This window comes from Nicotiana tabacum, chromosome 1 (assembly GCF_000715075.1).
Source record: "Nicotiana tabacum cultivar K326 chromosome 1, ASM71507v2, whole genome shotgun sequence".
In the NCBI taxonomy this organism is placed as follows: domain Eukaryota; kingdom Viridiplantae; phylum Streptophyta; class Magnoliopsida; order Solanales; family Solanaceae; genus Nicotiana; species Nicotiana tabacum.
The window spans coordinates 53,996,156-54,004,765 of NC_134080.1; the positions used below are offsets into that span (position 1 = coordinate 53,996,156).

Genomic DNA, 8,610 nt, shown 5'->3' on the forward strand with positions numbered 1-8,610 from the left:
AGCCAGAAAAACCTACAAGAAAATAAAAAAGAATGTTGTAAAGAGTGTAAAGATAAAAATACATGCTGTAAGATTAAAGAAGAATCTAAAACCTTAATACTTGAAGAAAATGAAGATAGAGATATATTAGAAAAAGACTATACTTTAATAGATATTGAAACAAAATTATACAATTTTAAAACAGGACTACAAAAAATAGGAATAATAAAGAACGAAAAGGATCTAGATAATATAATAAAAATATTATATGAAATAGAAATAATAGGAGAAAAACCTTTAAAACATTGGGAAAACAATAAAGTTATGCGTAAACTAGATATAATTAATCCAGAATATATAATTAAAACAGCCTCAATAGAAGCTACAAATCAAGATCTAGAAGACTTCAAAATTCAAATTAAAGAACTTATAAATTTAGGAGTAATAAGAAGATCCACTTCTAAACACAGGTTAACATCCTTTATGGTTAGAAACCATAGTGAGATAGTAAGAGAAAAACAAGAATGGTAATAAACTACAAAAAACTTAATGATTACACTAGAACAGATGGATATAAGTTACCTGATAAAACAGAACTAATAAATAGAATATAAGGAAAAAAGATATTCAGCAAGTTTGACTGTAAATCAGGGTATTGGCAAGTAAAACTGCATGAAGAAAGCATTGAGTAGACTGCATTTACTTGTCCAGAAGGACACTTTGAATGGTTAGTAATGCCGTTCGGACTAAAAACAGCTCCACCAATTTTTCAACGAAAAATGGATAGTATATTTGGAGAATATAAGAGATTTGTTTTAGTATATGTAGATGATATATTAGTATTTAGTAAGATATTAAAGAATATTTAGGACATTTACAGACAGTATTTAGATTATTTGTAGATAATGGAATAATAATTAGTAAAAAGAAAATGGAACTATGTAAAAATTATATAAATTTTCTAGGAGTAATCTTAGGGGATGAAAAAATTAAATTACAACCCCATATAGCTAAAAAGGCCCTAGAAATGCTAGATAAATTAGATAGTACCAAAGAGCTACAAAAGTTTTTGGGTATAGTAAATTATGCGAGAAATTTTATGAAAGACTTAGGAAAAATAGCAGGACCATTATATACTAAGACAGGATCTACATGACAAAAATATTTAACACAGAAGATATTAAATTAGTACAAAATATTAAAGAAAGAATAAAAAAATTCCTGATTTAAATATGTCACTAGAAACAGACTACTTGGTAATAGAAACAGACAGTAGTTTTGAAGGATGGGGAGCAGTTCTAAAAGCAAAACCAAATAAATACAGTGATAAGAGCACAGAAAAAATATGTGCTTATCAAAGTGGTAAATATAAAGAAAAAGGAAATATGAGTAGTATAGATGCAGAGATATTAGCTGTAATTTACGAATTAAATAGTTTTAAATTATATATATTGAATAAACAAGAAGTAACAATTAGAACTGATTGCGAAGCCATAGTTAAATTTCACCAGAAGATAAACGCAAAGAATAGTAGTAGAAGAAGATGGTTAAATTTTATTGATACTATATCAATATATAATCTGATTTTTGAACATATTAAAGGAAAAGATAATAATTTAGCATATCAGTTAAGTAGGCTTAAAATTACTGTCAATTAATAAACAAGTATTTTACATGTACAGCATGAGACCAACAGTTTTCAAGACTGAAGACAAAGGGAAGGACATTCAAGCCTCACCCTCAGACAGATACTTGCAGACAATATTAGGTAATCTTCATTTTAAGCCGCATCCTTTAGGAGAACAGACTAATATGAAAAGAATAAATTTTGGAAAATATAATTTAATATTTTTTCCACCATCAAACATGTCATTTAGAGTCCTACCAGAATGTATCATAGACAGACCTCAACGGTGTTTAATTGATAACTTATGGATATCTTATAACAAGAAAGACACTAAATATTTTATAGCGTCTCTTAATGCCTTAGGACAATATTTTACAGATAAAAACCAAGACAAAAGATTTAAGTATTATGTGGTTATACATGATAAGACAAATGGTATTTTTCAGACATTGTTAGAAGTACTGGATTCCATTAAGGATATAGAAAAACCACTTTTCAAAGGTTTTAATGATTTTACTGAAGCATTAGATTATGCAAGAGGAATACTTGGACCAAACTACTATATCTCCCCAGCACTCAGACAAAACCCAGAAAAAACCCCTCAATACAACATCCGAAAAGACAATGACAAGATAATATTCTGTGATCATTGCTCATCAATGACAGAAGCCTTTAAACGAATAAACCAGAAAAATAAAACTCTGGCACAAGAGAAGACAAAGCTTATGGAGCAGCTAAAAGTATTAGAACACAGGGTACAAGCGTTGAGATTTGAATTATCCCAGACTCAAGTTATTTCTCAACAAGATACAAAGATGAACAACCCAAAACAGAGTTCTCCATCTCAAACAAAAATGGATGAGAAGGGTGTGCATTCCCCAATAAATGCAGCAAGATCCACTATATCGGATAATGATACAGCTAGTCCGGTTCAAACGATAACCGGTAAAGACACATCAAATCCATTTATGGCTGTCACTTTACCAAAAAGTAAAGATGAAGGTCCATCGAGAAGAAGACTACCCAGAACATTAACACAGGGAGAAGTGTTAAAAAGAAGAGTATAATTTCAAAAAAGAAAAAAAATGAAAAAATAGAAAATATAATCAAACAGACATTGAAATATTTTTTCAAGAAAAGGAAGAACAAGACAAACACATGATTAAGAATCCAAGTCCAAGTCTAAGTCCATATCCAAGTCCAAATCCAGAAAGGACCCAAAGTTTAGAAGAAGATGATAACTATGAAGACAACCTAAATTATCAAGATGCCCAAGATCTATATGAAGATGAGTCATAAATGAGTTTTGATTCAATAGCTATACATAATTTAGACACATAAAAATAAAGTCCCAGTTAAACAGCAATTAAAGAGCACCAAAGACAAAGGAAAAGTAACAAGGCTGGTATACAGAGCAATAATGTTAGCGTACCAATGAGAAAAGCAAGAAGGTAAAGAAGATGTGACAGGAAGAAATGCTAGCTGTGCTAAAAGATAAAAGTGACAAGTGACAAGTGACATAAAGTAGAGAAGATATGACAAGAGGTAATGTTAGTTGTGCTAAAAGACAAGTTAAAGTTTTGAGTGGAAGAAAAAGTTACAAACACGGAAGGAATCTCCGACCAAGCCATGTGAAGATGGGGCCCAATGAAGTACCCTGCAAGGCTGGATAAGATAGATTTCAAAAGAGTTTGGAATCCATTTTTCAAATCCGTTCCAAAATTTAGCTATAAAAAGGAGAAGAAAGCAGAAGAAAAAAGAAGATAGAAGAAGAAGAAAAACACTCCGAAGAAAACCCATCCAACCAACCTTTTCATCATCAACCCCCTTCCAAAACACTTTGTAAAATATTTCCTTATGAATACTTCAGTAGTTCCTCCTCTAAAGCTTGTAAAATAAATAAGTCCTTATGCTTATGTGTGATCGTGTTTAATTCCCAAAGCTCAGTAGACTTTTTTGGGTTTCCCCAAAGGGAAATCTCTCTCCTATAAGCATGTAAGTTACTCATCTTTATTTTAATTATGTTTCTGCTAGATATTACCCCTGTTTATTTTAAAACTTTTTGTTATTCTGTATAGTTTTATATTTCATGTTCATATGATCGATTATTAGATATCACTCTTAGTATATGGTTAGTTTCCCAATTTCTTAACAATTATGATGGATTAACCTGTAAATTCCTAGGAGAAACTGGTTAAGTAAAACTTGAAAACAACTAAGAAGGGTATAAGTGATTAACCAAGGCCGGGGTGAGGTTAAAGAAATAAGAGTTAAGAAAAGTGTTAAAATCTTTAAAAGATTGGGAAGAAGAGATGAACAGAGAAAAAATAATAGTAAAGGGGTAATCTCAGTTCATAATTTAGATAATATGGTAACTATACAAGTCTATAGAATAAGAGAGAGAGAGAGAGTACCGAGTAGGATTTTCACAACATAAGAGTTTAATCGCAAAAAATAATTTTATTGTTAATGTCCAATAATCGTAATAACTATACAAATCCAGAAAGTTTTTCTAGGAGCCTTACTCAAAGTTTGGAAGAATTTATATTAGACATAGAAACCGGATTCTATTCGATAGTATATTTAGCCGTGCATTTTATATATTTACAGTATAATAGTAGTATCTGTTCATATATATAGAAAACAACTGCATTTGATATTGTTAATATTATCATACCATCAATCATATCATCTATACCATCTAAGAAGACGATTTTAATTTTTAACCCTAAATTTTTAGACGACTTTAACTCTATACCCCTCTTATATATATATTAATACAAGGATACATTATTATGGTGTCATTGCCAAATCTGATAAGCTCGCTTCCAGTACAATCTTCTTTATACATATTCTATGGTTTTGTGCTTCTATCTCGCAACTTAACCAATCTTTTAAAATGTATTATTAACGAATTACACAACAAAGCAATGGCTGAAAACCCACGTGGAATTGCTATAGCTTGGAACTTCAAGAATAAATTTTTGACCAAGAATTTATGTGATGATGGAGATTAATTACCTTTAAAAAGATATAGACATTCTTTACCTAAAAAGAGCGTAATTGAGAAATCACCTATGATTAGTGGCGCAGGATCCCATACTCAATAGATAGTTCCCCGCCCCTCTATCCTACTAAAAAGGAGAAGGTAATGTGAAATGCCAAACTCTCTCACGTAAGAGAATACTTTTTAACAAAAAATTCAATTATTAAGTTATCAACTTCGATTGCTCTTGACTATCTCTTATATATTTGTTAATATGAAATTTGTTATTGTTTCACAATTTTCCTTTCAGAAGTAAATATTATATTTTGTTGTATATTAGAAATCAAATAAGTTAACCAGAAAATATCAATCAGATTAACTCATAACTCGAAAAGAAAAAAAGAAAGAGAATTGAAATTTCCATATTTTCTTAAGAGGTGCTCTTGATAAAATTTTAACAAACAACAAAAAGTCAATCAAACAATATGGGAGAGTGTTCTACATATGAACAAGTCCCATTTTAGTTGAACAAGATGATAATGAAACTAAAGAGGAAGACCAACTTTTTTTTCTCAAAAAGATTAAAAATAAATAAATTTAAGGTCTTCTATTTATTAAAAGTTTGGCATTTGATCACCAATTTTATTGAGACACCTCGGCATAAAAGCATACTCCATATGCAAGACCGTTCCAAGTCTTGTCTTGTAAGGAATTCAATGACGCATCTTCTGATAGCAGCAAAGACAGTTTTGAGAACCAATATCATCTTCTAGGCAAGGAGGCACAGTTGTTCCAACCTGGTACCATTTTTCCCTCTCCTGCATTAAATCCTTGAAGAAATTGTCTATCGTTTCTCTGCTGATGCCTGGCATAACCACAACGTGTGCCATATCTCTTGTGCAAGACAGTTGCCATTGGCGAGTGAACTTAGGGTCATTAGGTCGTTCGAAGACGACGATAATGCTAAACTCAATGAGCATAGCGCTAATTCCTGCTTTATGAAGCCGGTCTTTCAAATATCGAGCATTTTCATTGCACATTCTGGCATCCTGTTGCAATCCGGCATGGCCTTTCATGCATAAATTGTACCATAAGAGTATTGGTGTGAAGCCATTTCGACTGCCAGAAATTGTAGCATCAGTGGAAGCAATATACTCGATTTTTGTTGACAGACTAGTCACTAATGTAGCTTTTCATTGTCATCTGAATGCCGCAAGGCATTGGACTTCCCAAGAATTCGTGGCCTGAAATTGAAACACTGCCTATTGGCTTCTTGAAGGTAATTGTTTTCGCCTGTTGTCGAATACAATAGAGAAGTAGGTCATGATTTTCTATTTGCTCCCTAGATGGAAAGTTCCTTATTTAAGAAAACATAATGGATTAAATTAATCTTACATGTTGGATAAATGGGATAATTAGCCCATATAGTGCAGCGTCACAATGGATGTAATACCTATCATTGGAATAACCACATTTTTGAAGTATTTGTAGGATCAGATCAAGATCATCAATAGCTCCTTTGAAGGTAGTTCCTACAAATATGTTAAATATTAGTACTCCGATCCACATATGAGAATCAGGGCAGAGGTACAATAATAGGTACGAGTATGAATGAAGTCAATACCTTTTGCTTAGACTCTATATTTATATCTGAAATCTATATATTAAATACGTATAATAACTAATTGCGATCCAACCAGCAACTAAATAAGCTATGAATTCAGTGGCAAATTAGAACTCATAAACTTTAAATCCTGGCTCCTTCAGAAGCTAAGAATTAATATTATTACCAATATTGACTTTGATGATGGCTGGTTTGTTCTTGTTGAGAAGTAACTTTGATCTCAGATCTGCATAATCAATCTCTCCTTTAACTAAAGTGTTGATTGTTTCTAGTTCCATTCTGTACATTCTTGCTGCTTTAAAAACCGAGTAATGTGAATCCTTTGATGCATAAATTATCCCAGTGGGATGGAGTAATTACTCAAATGGTCACTCAACTATTTCAAATTATCTCCTAAAGTCACTTTACTTTCGTTTGTAACAACAAAGTCACTGAACTATGCCTATTGCACTCAGAAGGTCACTCAACTAGATTTTCCAAATTTTGGATTGCCAAATACCTATTTTACCCTCTAAATTATAAATATTTATCTTCTTTTTAAAAAAAACTTTTTAATATTATGATTTTCTCTTTTAATTTATATTATGGATATAGAATAAATAAATATTATTTATAAATTAAAAAAATAGAAAGTATTTAAGAAAATATAATGCTGGAATAACAAAATAATGAGCATAGTAAAAAAATAATTAGAATAATATGTTAGTAATAATAATTTTAGTATTAACAACAAAAATTCAAAATTTATTTGCACAATTCAGAATGAAAGAAAATAAATATTGTAAAATATATATTTCATGCACATAATACAAAAATAATTATTTAAATGAAGGTATTTTTATAATATACATTATATATTCTTGAAAATTATGCTCAATTATATTATATATTTTCCATGCACGACTTAACATAGCATATTTTACCATATACAGATAGTTCCTCTGCTTTCCGGTGATATAACTTTATGTCGTCGGAAAGTTGGTAGAAATATAATAATATAATTGAGCATAATTTTCAAGAATATATAATGTATATTATAAAATACCTTCATTTAAATAATTATTTTATATTACGTGCATGAAATATATATTTTACAGCCTTTATTTTTATTCATTTTGAATTGTGTAAATAAATTTTGAATTTTTGTTGTTGATACTAAAATTATTATTACTAACATATTATTCTAATTATTTTTTTACTATGCTCATTATTTTGTTATTTCAGCACTATATATGCTTAAATACTTTCTATTTTTTTAATTTATAAATAATATTTATTTATTCTATAGGTAAGTCCATAATATAAATTAAAAGAGAAAATTAGTTGAGTGACCTTCTGAGTGCAGTTGTCAACATAACATCTTATTTAAAAAAAGAAGATAAATGTTTTATAATTTAGAGGATAAAATAGGTATTTGGCAATTCAAAATTTGGAAAATCTAGTTGAGTGACCTTCTGAGTGCAATAGGCATAGTTCAGTGACTTTGTTGTTACAAACGAAAGTAAAGTGACTTTAGGAGATAATTTGGGATAGTTGAGTGACCATTTGAGTAATGGACTCCAGTGGGATGTAGCTCTCTTCTGCACAAATATTTATTCAAATGGGTAAAAGTGAAATACATCATTTGGATCTGAGGTCTCTAAATATATAAAATACTCTTTCTTGCTCCTTCATCTTAGTTTCAAATGAAGATGGGGAAATTAAAGTGAAACCTACCCAATCAAAAGGCCATGAAGATTTCCCTCTGTGCCACCATTGGTAATGTATCCCCAATATTCATCCTTCTCAATTTCCCAGAGTTGTGCAAACCAATCTAAAACAGCAACTTCAAAATCTTTTGAATGGAAATCGATAGGGTTCTCAGTGAAGGGATCTCCACAGTTGTTCAAGTGGAATTGCAAAAGTGGAGCTAAAGCAGCATGATGCTCGTAACATACATTCATTGGATAACCTGTGAAGGAAACCAATTTAAAGAGTCTAAGTTTACATATTTCGAGAAGAAGTATGACTAAAAAGGTTTTTTTTCCTTGAAATAGTGTCTCTAGTTCACGTTGAGAAATTAATTTTGGAACATGTATGAAATTAACTAACAATTTATATTTTTTTTAATGGCAAAGGGCATAAGTACTCCTCTGTACTATGGCTGAATTCTCAACTACACATCTATTATTTTCGGGATCTTATTACCCCTCCCCTCCCCCGAACTTTTTTTAAAGTGAAATTAGTACCATCATCGTGAAATGCCACTACCATGTTTTTTGTTTTTGTTCCCATCTACTTCTTTTTCCACCTTCTTTTCTATCTCAATCCATTTTTCTAGCACATACACGACACACAAGTTGCTATAAAATATAAGTTGTTCAATTTAACCAAACCCGAGAAATAATTTTAATA

The 8,610-nt window shown here is 30.6% G+C and overlaps 1 pseudogene; it reads right to left on the bottom strand.

Moving 5' to 3' along the window:
- Nucleotides 1-3,385: 3,385 nt before the first annotated feature.
- On the bottom strand, nucleotides 3,386-6,904 carry LOC107820867 (histidine decarboxylase-like; annotated as a pseudogene).
- Between the last annotated feature and the right edge of the window lie 1,706 nt (nucleotides 6,905-8,610).